This window comes from Schistocerca cancellata, chromosome 5, assembly GCF_023864275.1.
Source record: "Schistocerca cancellata isolate TAMUIC-IGC-003103 chromosome 5, iqSchCanc2.1, whole genome shotgun sequence".
Taxonomy (NCBI): domain Eukaryota; kingdom Metazoa; phylum Arthropoda; class Insecta; order Orthoptera; family Acrididae; genus Schistocerca; species Schistocerca cancellata.
The window spans coordinates 629,430,977-629,448,069 of NC_064630.1; the positions used below are offsets into that span (position 1 = coordinate 629,430,977).

The 17,093-nt window shown below is 41.1% G+C and overlaps 1 protein-coding gene across 1 annotated transcript in view; it reads right to left on the bottom strand.

Moving 5' to 3' along the window:
* LOC126187999 (glutamate receptor 1-like) overlaps nucleotides 1–16,787 on the bottom strand; it is a 1,505,209-nt gene extending 1,488,422 nt beyond the window's left edge. The window contains exon 1 of the mRNA XM_049929408.1: nucleotides 16,716–16,787. The gene's annotated coding sequence lies outside the window, so the exon portion shown is untranslated. The remainder of the gene's footprint in view (nucleotides 1–16,715) is intronic.
* Between the last annotated feature and the right edge of the window lie 306 nt (nucleotides 16,788–17,093).

Below are 17,093 nucleotides of genomic sequence, written 5' to 3' on the forward strand. Positions count from 1 at the left end.
GTTCACAGTCGTGAGTAGCTATGGAAGTGGTTGATAGATAGGGAAATCACTACTAACTAGGTGACTAGGTGTTGTACGTATCCTGTTCATCACTGAGTGTGGAGGTTGGAGGCTTGCCCACTCTGCAAAGCCACGTAGGCGCAGATCTGTGGCAGATACGGCGACAGATCACAATGCTGGTGCAGGCACAGTCGTTTAGGAGTACATTGTCTAGTGCACACTGTTGACCGAAAAGCTCCCTTGCGTGTTCTTATGTTGACCAAACTACAATTACGTTTACAATAGGCATGGGACAACGAGATGAGGCCATGGAATAGTAGAAACCTGTTCTCTGGTCGGTTTAATCATCTTTCTTATTACAAAAGGTCAATGGTAATGTACGGATACGACACGACCTAGGCGAACAGCTGCTCGAAACATGCACAGCGTTAGGAGAGCAGGCTGGTGGGCGAAGGCTTTGCTACGTGCCATACTTACTGGGTTTCTACGGGACCTGTGATAGCAATAGAAGGCCCCCTGACAGCGGAGAACTACTTGAATATTACTAAGGACCGTCTGCATACTTTTGTGCTTGATTTCTCCCCCATAATGGGAAGGCATCTTTTAACAGTATAACTGCCTGTGTCATAACGCCAGGATCATGATGCAGTGGCTGGAGAAGCATAACAGCGATCTCATGTTGATGTCATCACTAGCGAAGTCGCCTGATGTAAACACAACAGGTAGGATGAGGAATGCTATCATGTGGAAGCTCCACGCTCGCGAACTGCCGTCCCGAAATTTACATGAATAGCGTGACCACATACCTTCTATCAAGACCGTGTCCAATCGCGCCGCGCGGTATCGCTGCTGTATTGTGTTGCTAAGCCGGACCAACACTCTGTTAAACGGGTGGACATAATGTTTAGTCTCTTCAGTGTGTCGTTGACAGCAATCAGTATTTCAGATGGGACAGTTAAGCTATTCGATCACTTGCCTTCTGTAAGAATACAAAAAGAACATACATGATTTCAGCCTAGTCGCTACATTGGTATGTTTTGGGAGTCATGAGTATACTCTCTAACAATCTGAAGCTCTCTGATAAAAGAGATGTGCTGTGGAACCATTTTGGAAAGTTCAGGAAAGACACCGAAATAAAACACAGCTCGTCCATGGAACCTTGCAGGGTGAAGATGCAGGTGACACTGATTTCGCCCTACTTACTTTTCGAAGTCCATTCGATGCGTATTGGTCGTCTCTCACTGTTGTCTGCTGACCGAGATAACTATAATGTCTTGTGTCTTCATCACTGTTTAATTGGCTCCAATAATGATAGTGGACAACAAATATTCAAATGGAGGAAAAGTACTATACTGAATGTGGTATGGAAATGTAACAGGATCACTTACGGTATGAATATACTCGTACATAAGCAGTTCATGAGAGAGGAGTAGCAACACTCTGAGCTTGTTCTGCGATTACTTCTGCACATGAGCTGTGGTGTAAACCACTGTTCCATCCAGGTCATTCATTTACGACAGGTGAATCCCTTTCATGTTGTTCCTTTTATTTTGCATAAGTGTGGGTATGAGACGTAAATATTTTTGCATCTGAATCTACACTGAGAAGCCGAGGAAACTGTTACACCTGCCTAACATCATGTAGGGTTACACCTGCCTAACATCATGTAGGGCCCCAACGAGCACCCAGAAACGCCGCAACGCGGCATGTCAACGACTCGACTAATGTCTGAAGTAGTGCTGGGGGGAACTGAGACCATGAATCCTGCAGGGCTGTCCATAAATACGTAAGTGTACGACGGGGTGAAGATCTCTTCTGAACATCTGATTGCAAGGCATCCCAGATATGCTCAATAATGTTCATGTCTGGGGAGTTTGGTGGCCAGCGGAACTGTTTAAACTCAAAAGAGTGTTCCTAGACGCCCTCTGTAGCAATTCTGGACGTGTGGGGTGTCGCATTGTCCTGCTGGACTTGCCCAAGTCCGTCGGAATGGATAATGGACATGACTGGATGCAGAACCATATCTAGATTTATCTGGGTCTCATATCAGTCCAACTGCACATGCCCAACATCATTACAGAGCCCCCACAAAATCGCTGTGATGAAGAACTATCTAGTGTTGTCGCCTGATGTCAAGAATGTTAGGAGCCTATCGTGAAAACCCGCTAGAAATAACTGGACAGTGTCAGCTTTGTGTAGAGTTTGCTTACACACACTTTCTTTGTATATAGTATTATTATTACGAAGTGATGTGTAATGGAACGAACAAGTGAAGTCATTAATAGGGCAGGTGAATACAAGGTCCAGTCACATTAATGTGACCACCGCCAGTGTTCGACTTCAACGTGCAATAAACTCTCAAAGACGACAGGTAGTAGCCCTAGCAATGTGAGGTAGATAATGGGTGTCAGGGGGGATGAGGGAAATAATGGAGCCGTTGCCGTAATGCGCAAATGGGGAGTATAATCACAGGTCCAAGAGGACGTGTTAATCGACTTTCGGGCCGAGGATGGAAAAATTTCTGAAACGGCTAAATCTGTAAATTGTTCGCATCCCACCGTGGTTAAAGTCCCATGGCAAAAGGACTATCCAAAACTGGCGCGAGGCAACTTTGGGGCACCCGGGACGTAGAGGATACGACGGTTGCGAAGATGTCTACAGGTGAAGAGTCGTGCAACTGTTGAGCACTTGACCGCCCAGATGAACGAAGTGGCTACCAACAGTGACTTCTCAATGAACGTTCAGCGAACGTTGCTGCTTATGGGCATCCGCAACAGGTGCCTCTTTCAGGCACCCACGGTGACTGCTGTTCATCAGGGATGAAGCTTGGAATTTGCTCACCAATGCCTCAACTGGACCTCCAATGAGTGGCGACAGCTGGCCTTTTCCGATGAATCACGTTTTATGCTTAATCGGATAGATGGCCGTCGGCGTGTACGCGCGAAACATCTGAAAGCATACACCCTGCAACCAAGAGGGAGCGTTATGGTCTGGGGAAATTTTTCGTGGCATTCCCTGAGTGATTTCGTGATTCTGTAAGGCGCAGTACAATAACAAAGGTATGTATCTATCGTTGGGAACTATATCCACCTCTAGATGGAGTTCGTTTTTCCTCAGCACGATGGCATCTACCAGCAGGACAATGCTACGAGTCACACACCTCGCAAAGTACGTTCGTGGTTCGAAGAGCACCTGGATCAGTCTACAATACTCACTTGGCCACCATACGACCCGTGTTTAAATCCAGTCAAGAATCTCTGGGATAAACTCGATCGGGCTCTTCGCACTACAGATTCTCAACGAAGAAATTTAACGCGGCAGGCCACTGCACAGGCGCCCGCCCCTGGTAGCTGAGTGGTAAGCGCGGCAGAATGTCAATCCTAAGGGCCCGGGTTCGATTCCCGGCTGGGTCAGAGATTTTCTCCGCTCAGGAACTGGATGTTGTGTTGTCCTAATCATCATCATCATCATCATCTCATCCGCATCAACGCGCAAGTCACCGAAGTGGCGTCAAATCGAAAGACTTGCACCCGGCGAATAGTCTACCCGACGGGAGGACCTGGTCACACGACATTTACATTTACTGCACTGGCGTCGGCATGGCTCAACGTCCCTGCCGGTACCTTCCAGAACGTCATCTACACAGCAAAAGTTGATATTCCAGTTTTGACTGGTGATTACAATAATGTGACTGGACAGGGTAAAAGCTGTAAATTTGACTTCTGAGAGTGTACAGTGGTGTGTAAACGAAGCTGCAAAGGGAAAGCTTGAGCGACATATTTCTGTTCCAATGTTGCGAGTCTTTATCAAGTACGCCTAAGAACAGACATTGAGTAATTTAGAATTGCGCTGCTAGAATCGTAACTCTTTGGCACAGTTTATGGGGAAGTGCACCGAGAATTTTAGCATGACAGGCGACTTTGTTCTCGCGAAAACATTGAATTGTATATTTTAGCAGCTCCATTTCGATTAAGGGTCCGGAACAGTTCCGGACCCTGTATCGAATGTAATGCTTAGGAAACTACGAGAATCCGATATTGGTACTGCGGTCGTCGAGTCATTTTATCCTCGATCCTTATTGTTGCGGAATACGAATAAAATAGTGGTACGAGGGGATATGTGCGTTCCAGGACACAGCGCCCAGAGGGCTTGCCTCGGTGAGTCATCTCTTTGGTTTGGCGGCTTCTTAAGAGGAAGCGATCGCGATGTTATGAAGAGAGTCTGGAGAGGGAGCTAGCTTGATGGCAGCCGTTTGTGAGCGGCACCGAGAGGGAAGCACGGCTGCGGGCGCAGCTCCGAATCCTCCCGAATCCAGGTAGGTAAGTAGGTAAAAGGACCGTATCCTCCCAAACCGACACACTGTATGTTGTATTATAGACAATGATATAATTATCTCTGCCGTGTTCCTTATCTCCCTCGCCTACCCCTCCCATGTTTTAAACAAAAATATTGATTCACTTATGCGCGCTTTGCGCGTGACCTTGACCGGGACGCTGGCGCTGTGCTACCTGGTCTTTATCTCAATAAGATAAAATATTAAACTTTTAAACATGCAATACACGCGAAAATTTTTTTACATCTTTTATTGTAATTTCATATGCTTTACTTTGCCTGCTTGGAGTATTCATAACGTTTATAACTGCTACCTGCTTCAAACCCTTGCGGGCTTGGGAGGATTCGGTACTACTTTTCTGACTGTGGAAGGATTTGGGGTTGCGCACAAGGTGGAACGGCTGATTACCTTATTCGAACACTGATTTCCCCAAAAATTACCAAGGTTAGAGCAAAGTCTACAAAGAAGCCATGGATTACTCTAGGAATAGGGGTATCTTGTAAAACAAAAAGAAAACTGTATCTGTCAATCCTAAGCAGTTCCGATGTTGATGCTATAGCACATTACAAGAAATACTGCAAAATATTAAAGACTGTAATACGGACGTCAAAGCAAATATATTACAAGGAAAGGATAGTCGTATCAGATAACAAAATAAAGACAATATGGGATATAGTGAAGGAGGAGACCTGTAGAACCAGGCATGAAGATGAACAAATAGCATTAAGAGTAAATGATACATTGGTGACAGATGTGTATAGTGTTGCAGAACTTTCTAACAAACATTTTATAACTGTTACTGAAAAGATGGGGTTGTCAGGTTCGGTAGATGCTGCTGTGGAATACCTCAGACCAAACAATTCAAGTAACGTCCATAATATGAATTTGATCCTCACTACCCCAATAGAAATAATGTCTATCATAAAACCTTTAAAATGAAAAACATCTAGTGGGTATGATGAAATATCAACAAAGTTAATTAAAGAATGTGATTCTGAACTAAGTAACATATTAAGATATCTATGTAACCAGTCATTTATCAGTGGAATATTTCCTGAATGGTTGAAATATGCTGAAGTTAGCCACTGTTTAAGAAGGGAGATAAAGCAATAGCATCAAATTTCTGTCCAATTTCACTGTTGCCAACATTCTCAAAAATTTTAGAAAAAGTAATGTACAGTTGGCTTTATAACCATCTTATCTCAAATAACATACTGTCAAAGTTACAGTTTGGATTTTTAAAAGGTTCTGATATTGAGAAGGCTATCTACACTTACAGTCAAAATGTGCTTAATTCATTAGACAAAAAATTGCAGCCAACTGGTATATTCTGTGATCTGTCAAAGGCATTTGACTGTGTAAATCTCAATATCCTTTTAAGTAAATTAGAATATTATAGGGTAACAGGAAATCCCGCAAAATCGTTCAAATCTTATATCTCTGGCAGGAAACAAAGGGTGTTATTAGGAAAGAGACATGTATCAAGCATCATCCAACTGGGAACTTATTACATGTGGGGTCCCACAAGGTTCCATTTTAAGGCCCTTACTTTTTCTTGTGTATATCAATGACCTTTCATCAGTAACATTACCAGATGCCAAGTTCGTTTTGTTTGCCAGTGATACAAACATTGCAATAAATAGCAAATCAGGTGTAGTCTTAGAAAGATCAGCTAATAAAATATTTGTGGACATTAATCACTGGTTCCTAGCTAATTATTTGTCACTAAACTTTGAAAAAACACACTACATGCAGTTCAGAACTTGTAAGGGGTGTCCTGCGACTATAGGTCTAATATAAGATGACAAGAAGATAGAAGAAGTGGACAGTATTAAATTCTTGGGATTGCAGCTTGATAATAGATTCAACTGGGAGGAGCACACCACAGAACTGCTGAAGCGTCTTAACAAATCTCTGTTTGCAATGCGAATTTTGTCAGACATAGGGGATATAAAAATGAAAAAACTGGCATACTATGCTTACTTTCATTCCATAATGTCATATGGGATAATTTTATGGGGTAATTCATCAAGCCAAGCTAAAACGTGCAGTAAGAGTTATATGTGGTGAGATCTCAAGAACATCCTGCAGAATCCTGTTTAGGGAACTAGGGATACTTACTACTGCTTCCCAATATATTTATTCCTTAATGAAATTTGTCAAAAATAGATCACTGTTTCAAATCAACAGCTCAATTCATGGAATCAATGCTAGAAATAAGAATAATCTTCACAAGGTTTTAAAGTCACTTAATCTAACATAAGATGACAAGATGACTTTTTTTGTACACAAAAAGGTGTGCATTATTCAGGAATACCCATTTTCAATAACTTGCCAGCAGTCATAAAAAGATTAACAACCAATGAAACTCACTTCAAGAGAAGCCTAAAGGTTTGATTGGTGGCCAACTCCTTCTACTCCATCGATGAATTTCTTATTTCTCAGTAAAACCAACTGATATATATATATATATATATATATATATATATATATATATAAAACTTCTGCACAATTTCAGTGCAGTAATGTGTTCATTGTAAATATGTGTGTGTGTGTGTGTGTGTGTGTGTGTGTGTGTGTGTGTGTGTGTGTGTGTCTGTAAGTACAATCTAACTTCTGCACCGTTTCAGTGCAGTAATGTGTTAATTGTAAATAAGTATTATAGTAGTTGTATTACATGTTTATTATCTTATAAATAAATAAATAAACTTTTTTATTTTAAATTCAGTGCATTAGTATTTGTAAAATGACTCTTCATATAGTGTTCATTAAAAACGACGATCATTCCACTTGGGACCTGTGGAATGGTACATTAGCTTATTTGTTTTAGTTGTAAATATTTGTCATGTATTGTTGTTTTTCTGACATGTTCCACATCCTGGAGGACCTCCTCACTACGGATCAATTGTAATGAAAGTAAATCTAATCTAATCTGATCTAATTATGTTAAAGAGCAGGGGGGCCTTGGCGGAGCGTCGTGGACCTGGAGTGAGGTCTGGCAGGAGTGGTGGCGGTAGAGAAGCCAGTTTCTGTCGGTTTATGGTACGCAGGAGTAGCCTGTGGCTGGTGGAACTGGCTGTTGTCTGGGTATGTGTGCCGTCCCACGAAATTCTTTGCAGTATAGAGTCACTATGAGCCGCTCTACTGGCTACTATCTTTACTGGTGAGTTGCTCTTTTAGAACTTTACTGATTTGAAAGTTGTTCCTCGGTTCGACCCTTTAGTACACTACTAGCAACGCACTGTGTTGTCCTACACTATATCGAAGAAGTTTTTATTTTATCTGGATTGGTTGTGTCCGAGTTTGTACTCCCCTCCAGCACACCAAGTTCTACGGAACTTCCGGCTTGTTAATTGTTGATAATCATAGTTCTGAAACTTCTGCCTCTGTATTAAGAGGAATCTGTAAGTTAAAGTGCTCGTCCTATGAGAGTAGCTCAGTGTAATATTAGTATTGTGAATTCTCCTAAAGTCTGAAAGATTTTTACTGCTCTTTAAATATGGTTCAGTGTAACTTTATTATTTTTCAAACTGTGTACATTTATTTAAAAGTTTTTTTGCCTGCTGAGAACATAATTAAGCTGTGGAGAAGACTGATTCATTTTCAAAAAGCATCTCAGGATAAATTTTTCGTATTTTAATCTACCCATTAAAAGTGGCTTCGAGTAAATAAAATCAAAATTTGGCAAAGGTTCTTATCCATCTTTTAATGAGGCCTCAGTTTGAATTTTACTCTTTCGTAAGCGTCGTTTTAAACTAAACTCCATATTTTACTTGTGCTCTTTTGTGTTAAACCTTAGCCTTGATCATTTGTTCATAAGCAAATTATGATGTGTTAATTGCCTGTCGACGTTTTTAGATCACTTCAACTTATTTGTATAATATAGATGAAGTTATTCAACGCGTTGCCTGCCACCTAGGTCAGTTAAGAGAAACAACAAGCGATCACTATGCTTTAAGCTGATGTTTACCATGTGCGAAAATTTGTTTATGTCTAAATAATAAGGCTATGAAATTCGTGTGCATGTTTATTTTCAGAAATCTGAAACTGCTCTTTTATTGCACTGGGGAACTTCCAGTATTTTTGATTTCTGGTCGTATTTTTTTAGTTAAAGTTTCTCTGAACATTTGTAATGAGTCTGTTTTAAACGTCAGGTTTCTGGGCCAGTCTGTGAAATAGTATTTTTTAAAAATTGTTTCAAGCTCATTTTGCTTGAAGTAAAGCTTGTTTAAACATTTGCTCTGATTCCCAGCTGCACTATTCAGAATGCTGAGCCTGCCTGTAAATCATACTTTGCTTCGTTGTTTCAAGTTAAATCTTTGCATTAATCAAACTCTTTCCAAATAATTGTTCTGAATCTCGGTTGTACTACTCATACAAGTGATGTTGTCTGTAAAACCATAAGTTGCCATATTGTTATATGCATGCTACCAGCGACTTGGGTTTGGTCCATCCACTCCAGCAGACCGATTCTAGCCTATCCTGCCATATCACGGGGTACCCTCCAGCATTATACAGTTAGTGTATATTTTAGGAGGAGACGTATATTTAGGAGAGCAGTGGACTATGAGCCGATAGATGTATTCACCCTCTGCCCTGTCTCGACTCCATCGTCAACAACACAGACACAACACTAGGCTGATCAATGAAAGCTTACTTTAACGCAGCTGCCACCTTGGGCACGCAATTCACCTAACGAGGACAACACGGCGAATACCATAACCCAATGTCACGGGAACGTCGCCCAGTGGAAGACAGGTCAAAAGAACCGAATGTGTGTCTCGGATTATCCGTAGATACACAATTTCCGAGGTAATGTATGTGCCCTTAACCGAATAATCAGTTCAACCGGAGCGATGGAGAGATGGCAAATGTCACGGATAAACACTTTTGCGCCCCATGTTCGAAACCTCATTATTATTCTTATTTTGTTTTTCATGTATCTATCCATATCCGCAGAATATTACTAGATGAAAATTTTCCGGTGTATGGTGAAACTAAGTTGTTCTTATTCGGCTATAAACTGTGTCTGCTGAAAGAACTAAAAGAATAAGAAAATTATTTGGAATTGTTTTCCGTGAAATTCATGCAGCGTGTCTTGCTTCATGAGCAACTATAAACCCCAGTTTTCGTTAAAGAGATCCGTTGTATGCGGTTTGGCTCAAAATTATTGCCAACGCGAGGAATCTTCAAATGGTTCAGATGGCTCTGAGCACTATGGGGCTTAACTTCTGAGGTCTTCAGTCTCCTAGAATTTAGAGCTACTTAAACCTAACCAACCTAAGGACATCATGCACATCCATGCCAAAGGCAGGATTCGAACCTGCGACCGTTGCGGTCGCGCGGTTCCAAACAGTAGCGCCAAGAACCGCTCGGCCACCCCGGCCGACCGTGGAATCTTCAGCTATGTTAACGACATTTCTTTCCCGACTGAGATTCATTCTGTGGCAAACTGGCCTTCGTGTGATGCTTCTGGTGTCCGAAATTTCTGTTTCCAATATTTCTACGATCTATATCATCTAAGGCCTTGCATCACACCCTCCTGAATAAAAACATAAGAATAAGATATAAGAATTAATATAAGAGTTAATATAAGAATTGATATTTCTACGATCTGTATCATCTAAGGCCTTGCATCACATCCTCCTGATTAAAAACATAAGAATTAATATAAGAATTAATATAAGAATTGATATACGAATGAAATATAACGATATGAGAATTTAAAAAGATTGTAACCCCTTCAGGTACTAAACAGACACAAATAGTACGACTATGATACTTATTAAAAAACCCAGTTTTAATACAGTTAATGTAATCCACTTTGCATCCCCTAACCTGATAAGAAACATTTGTGTAGTAACTTTCTACGTACGTATGTAGATAAATGGAAAAAATTACATAATAAAGAAAACAATAATCGGGTTTCGTACACGGGGCCCAAAAGTGAGAGGCTACGACGATAGACACTGCCACCATTTCTGCTACGACTATCGTATGTTAAAAGACACCTAAATTACGTCGAAAACTGACTGTCGTTGTCAGAGGAAGGTCGAGTTTCTACCCATAAGTCGAGACACGGGTTCGCTTCTTTTGATACTTCTTCCACTGAGCAAAGTCTCGTTAAAATCAGATTATGGAACCTGCCGTGTTCTTCTCGTAAGTAGGATGAAGTCGCGACGCACTGATGGTAAGTGTCATTTACTACTTACTGACGTTGCAAAGTGGGAAAGACGCAACCTAGTCTATTTCTTTTTATGCAGCTACAAGGTCTTTAGCTGAATGTATTTTGTGAACGGACAACAGTTGATGAATAGCGATTTCGGGTAATACGTGCAGCTTAACATTTATTAACAGAAAATAGCAAGGTGCAGTAATCTCATTTCAGAGCAATTTAATTTAAATCTGAAGATAACCGTTCAGTCGCATTCATTATTCAATTTCGTCTCCATTTTGTAACACATTTGCTATCAGCCAGAATAACATTTCAGTCTGCAGCTGAGTGCGCACGGTTGTGAAGATACTTGAAATATCAAATTTCTATGTCGTACCGGGAGTCAACATCGGATTCTTATTTTTCTTGGAGAGAAAATGTTTAGCAAGCTAGCCATCTCTCCTGGAGATGGAAACGAAAAATTTAAGCTGTGAGGGAAGTTGTGGGACTCTTCTGCATAGCTCAGAGGGAAAGAACAATGTGCAAATATGTGCTTGTTCATATCATAGACTCACATACAAGTCACTTAGTTTTGTACAACTATTACTATACGGAAAGATGACTGTGGTTTGTTATGTGTACATTCTCTAAAAAAATTGCCACAAATGAGAATCATTTAATAGCAGAACAAAAGCAGTTGGTGGAATACGCGCAAAAATATCAAACTTTTCCATGAGATGTCAGACTGCCAGATTCATGTGAAATTCGACACTGCTGTACTGCAGCACGGACCTAAATGTTACTGTCAAACTAAGATGGTGGTAGTGATGATGATAAACCACACCCATACTGGCTGGATCACCAGCCCAAATAACCAGATGTCGCTTTGCACCTAACTGATGTTGATATTCACGTAAAAGTTGTCATTATGATTGTCGACAGAACAACCTAAGTCGACCAGACACCATCACTGATAACAATCGTTCGCTGTCCGAAAACGGCGCTCTTGAATTGAATGAAAAATAACCCAAAAAAGAGATTCCGTTACACTCGTTAGCTACTAAATGTGTTGCCACAATCACAAGTTTCGAACTGCAGTCTAGTGCTTTTCGTAGTGACAAAGTTTGTTATGACGATGTTTCTGACGACACCAGACGATTATACTTCTTCAAAATGGAACCCTCATAGAGATTGTAATTATTTAATTCTGACATAATTAAGTATTGCTTTTAAGCTGTAAGAAATTATGGCACAGCACTATACAGAGGAAATGTAATCACGGAGGCTGATAGTTGGTTTACTAAATGGGTGATTTTATTGATGACCTAACAATATCAAACGCGCCATCTGTATCACCAGGGTGCCTACACTCACCACTCGCAGGGCGCACGATACTCGTCGATTGCCGGCCTACCTATTCCGATAATCGCTGTCGTGAATACGTGACAGAGCTGATGGAATTAAAATTCAGTCAACATCAAAATATACAATATCTCAGCTGACGTACCTAACAAGGAGTTAAGAGAAGACCTAAATGTGAAATCATTCAAAACTCAATGAATAATCCACTACCACAAGTACAGATATGATGCTGAGGATGTTTGCCGAAACTGCTACATTGTGGCCCTATTGGGAAAGACATTGCCAATGTGGTGTGGTGAATTGGGGAAGAAGCTTATAATCTAAAGCAGCAGGAGGAAATCTAGCATTCAGCTGTTTCTTCAGATACGTGCTTGTTTCTAAAAGTAACGATAAAAACATCCTCAAAAATTTAGGATCAATCGTGTTACTCCTAGGATGTGAACTGTGGCTACATCTACGTTTGTGAAATAAATAAGACCTAAGGTCCTTGTTTTGGTGAATGTGCGGAGTCCGAATTTATGTACCTACTCTTTATCTACTACATAAAACTTCTCAAAAGTAAGGTCTCTTGATCTTTTCCATTGTAACTACACAATAATATTACTACTAACGCCTTGTAACCCGGTGTTAGCTGGAGGAGCGTTCGCGGCTACCACATAGCGTCCATGAAGACAGTGTTTCAAAATATTGTTGTAGACCTACACAATGAAGTACTATAAAGTGGCTGCATCGCTGTAAAATTGCTTTTGGCAGTTTTATAAAAAATGATTTGCTGTGAGATTTTTTGTGAAGTTCACAGACTCTTACACAAAATCACTAGATCCGCTTAAGAATAGTTTGGAGCGGTCTCTGTCATGTACTTGTGGATACCTTGTATAAATGAATTAACACGTGAGTTTTGCTGTCGAAATGAAAATATGAAGCAGCCGTTTATAGAATGTTTAAACATCACGCGTGAGTATTTTATTCCTTCTGATAATTCAGAGCAAAAGTAAAGCAGATGTTTCCGTTTTCTGTGAGATTTGTTTGACAGATGAAGAATTGTTCTCAGATATGTTCAGTGAATCACAAATGGAGGCTATACAAGTCTGTTTCCCTTGTAGCGCATGGAGTTGATCTTTAAAGTGTGAGGGGCCCTATTCAATGGAAACAACAAAGTATGTCAGTTCATGGAAATAACAATGGAAATCAAAAATATAGTAAAAATGTAACATTTTTGAGGCTTTCGACGGTTACAAGTGGACGTATTAATTTTCCAGAAGTTGTTCATCAGTTCTTGTGAGGTTTCTCCATCCGGCATGAATTTGCTGTCCGTAGCTCGTGGTCGTGCAGTAGCGTTCTCGCTTCCTGCACCCGGGTTGCCGGGTTCGATTCCGGGCGGGGTCAGGGATTTTCTCTGCCACGTGATGACTGGGTGTTGTGTGATGTCCTTAGGTTAGTTATGTTTAAGTAGTTCTAAGTTCTAGGGGACTGATGACTTCAGATGTTAAGTCCCATAGTGCTCAGAGCCATGAATTTGCACACAAAGAAAATCAATCCTATGATTGATATGATGTGCTTGGGCGGTTGTGAGTAGAGGCTTAAATTTTAAGAATTTAAATGTGGTCTTTCCCTCTTTGCACCGCGATAGAAAGGGGAGATAGGGCAACAAATGGGATTTCTGTTACGTAATTGGTCAAAGCAATTTATTCTTTCCAGGCCACTTGTTGACGTATACAAAATTAATGCAATTTTGAAACGTTTAACTGCTGCAAATAAACTAGTATCGAAAGCTCTTTACCTTAATACCTGTGGACCATGTGGAACCTAAAGACCACTGCCAAAGTAGTTACAGAACTACGCTAATGAATGAAAAATATGGTGAGAAAGGGAAAATACCAAAATAATTTTTCTGGCGGCAATATTAAGTTACGACAGTATTCACTTGTGCTCTGAAAAAAAAAATGTTGTATCAAAAGTAATGAATATCGGTGAAGAACAAACAATGAAAATGGGATACGTTACAGAATTCCGTTTCATTACTCCGCCGTCGATGCAAACTTTTTCTGAATTTCATGTGGAGGCATTCCTTGGACGAAGAGTTTCATATTTCACTGAAGTTCCAAAATAATCGGGGAGCAAAATTTTTGTTTTAGGTATCACGAAAAGTTGCTCAACAGACTGATATCATGGGTATCGTGGCAATATGCTTAGGTCAATATTGGAACACATTCAGAAAAAGTCAAAATCCTATCCTCAGTAATCACTGTTCTACATACCGCTTATCAACAAGTCCGCAGATCAACGTAGTAGCTACATCGTTGCAATTTTTATGTTTCGCTGGAAAAGCAAACGTGCAGAATGAATTGCCTGACTGGCCTATGAAACTTTTTAACTGCATTGCATGCGAAACATACCGACATGTGATATTAGTAGTGATCGTACTTGAGTTTTCTACAGATATTCGCATTTGTCGATATCCATTTCATACCCGTACTGCAGCGACCATACGGCCGGTATTATTGGAAATTCAGAACTCGACCCACGTACGTCGCCCACACTGGAATGTGCCGTCACCGTTCACGCAAATTTATTGACACGTGCAACACTTTGCCGGACGTATGCGTTTCCATTGCAACGCCGCACTGTAAAACGTTGCGACAATTTAAAAAATATGAGTCAAAAACGAATTCCATTCGATGCGACGGAAATTAAAATACTAAAAGTGTACCATCGTTCCGTGAAAGTTACAGAACATAGTTATTATATGATAGGAATAAAGTCAGTCAGCTCTCATTTACTCCGTGCTGTTGTGATATCGAAATCCTTTTACATTGGAGAAACTGCAATGGCATCGCGTTTACTCCAAACTCCAGCAATCTGTGGCCCTGCAGGATGGCTGTCGACATAAACACGTGGCGCTTTCCATCTAGACAAGAATAATTCTAAATCGTCGTACTCAGATCGAAGATGAAATCAGTATTCGCGTCACTGTTACAGGTAATTTTGTCTTAAATTGAGCGCCTTATAGACAACATTGCTCTATGTATAGTCCGTTAAGCAAGATCACGATCTGTTTAATCAGCAGAAAAAATGTATTTGGAAGGAAGCTCAAACATATACATACATACATCATGTATGAACAAATGAAAAATAACAATTAATAACACGTCCAGTCTCTCGCAGCGTCGATAATTGCTTGGCACCTTCGAGGCCAAGCAATTCCGCGTATTCACGTGAAGATCTTCAGACGCGTCGAATTTGCGTTGACGGCTGTTTCAAAGGGAATTTTACTTGCACTTAACGGAATGTTAAGAATGGTTCATAATCATTTTTTCCACTTTTGGAGTCACTTTACTTACTGAGCCTCATTCTCCTGAGTCATCACCTTTTTAACCCACTTTTGCACAAATGACGTGGATTTCCCCCTATATTTAGACTGCGCGGCATGACCCATTTTAGAACATTGGGGTCGCTACAGAAATGTAGCCTCGGAACGCAACGCGTAAGCTCCGCTTATGTCTCTTATTGTGTATCTTAGTCAAAAATTCAAAGTAAACTAATGTTTTATGGACATCGAGTGAAGGATAAAGTGTCCCTCTATTTGGCTGAGAAAGAAAAAAGACGATGTCACTTGCCGTGTGTAATGCTGACCAAGCTCTTACTTAACACACTGTTTTCGCCAAAACGCGTGTACATGTGTTGTATCGCAGATGTCAACAAAGTATGATAATGAGACATCTGTCCCTTACGGGTTTATTGTGAAATATTGGTCTCATTCTACAGCGAAAGGACTTTCGCATATTTCAGATTTAAAAGAAAAAAAAACATTTACGACTGCAAATATTTTATTTTGGGATTCCTTTGTGTATTACTTCGCCTCTGTGCGTTACTGACAAATGCATAATACGCCTCCAAGCGTCATCCTACTAACTGTTTATGTTTCAGAAACCGCACGTTAACTTTGCTGTATTGAAGTTAACGTATTTACTCCGACCGGTTTCCGTTTCCAACCATCATCTAGGGAAAAACAATAGACAATACAACTTTTACATTTCATATATCATGCTACAGAGGAATGCCATAGTGCAGGAGTATTATGATACACATCAATACTCATCAGACTATTATTGTGACTCACCCTACTTAAATATGTTACAGGACGTATTACGATAAACATCAGTATGTATCAGCGAAATTGTGACTCATTCTATTCAGATATCTAAGAAAAATGAGTCACAATATTTCACTGATAAGTACTTGTGTGTAGTGTAATATGCTGTGTAGTATAGCATTGGCCTGTAGCGTGATGTATGAAATTTAAAAGTTGATATGTTTTTTGCTTTTCTCTGGATGATGGTTGTAAAGTGAATAAATATGTAAAATTCTTTACAGCGCAGTTAACATGTATTTTCTAAAATATATTTACGCTATGGACTGTCGTCTAAAAAAATGTTTGTTTATGTTTCATTTTTGTAACTGTTCGTGTAGAAACAGTAAAATACAGGTAACTAGCTATAATATTAATGGACGGTTACATTTGTGGGTTTTCAATCAACAACGGAGCCAAATTTGTATTTTTAAATATCCAGAATGCACACTCTGGCTAACATTGATGTTGAAAAGCTGATAGGCATTATATTTTAAAGCACAATGTTCTGAATATGCATTCTGTAATTCCATCGTAACAAATTGTTTATTTCAGAGGAACACTAACAACTGCTTCGCAGTGTTCGTCCTCAAGATGAGGCGGTACATTTACCGACATATCACGTGCGAAAGTCAACGTGGAGTGCCCACACGCGCTCCAGTTCGTTGACGTAATAGCGACGCCGATGGCTGCAGAAAAATGCCAGCGGCGAAATTCTACTCTTGCGGAACACTTACCGATGGGGATCTTGTCGATCTTGTCGGGCAGGGCGGGCGTCGGCGCGGCCAACAGAGCGACGAGCAGCGGCAGCGGCAGACGCAGCAGCGGCGGCGGCGGCGGCGACCGACGCAGCGGGCGTCGCAGCATGGCGGCGGCGGCGGCGCGGCGTCGCCAGGCGCGCTGGCCACACTGCCGCCGCCTCCGCCTCCGCCGGCGCGCTCAGCCTCCGCCGCGACGCAGACGCGCCCCTCCACCCGGCGTGACGTCACGGATGCTGCGCCGGCCCGGACGCGGGTCAGCGCCGCGCACCACCGCGCACCGCTCACAGGCGCTCCCGAGATCGCGTTAGCAATCCGGGCGCCTCCGCCTTCCCGACCTTCAGAGTCAGCGTCCTT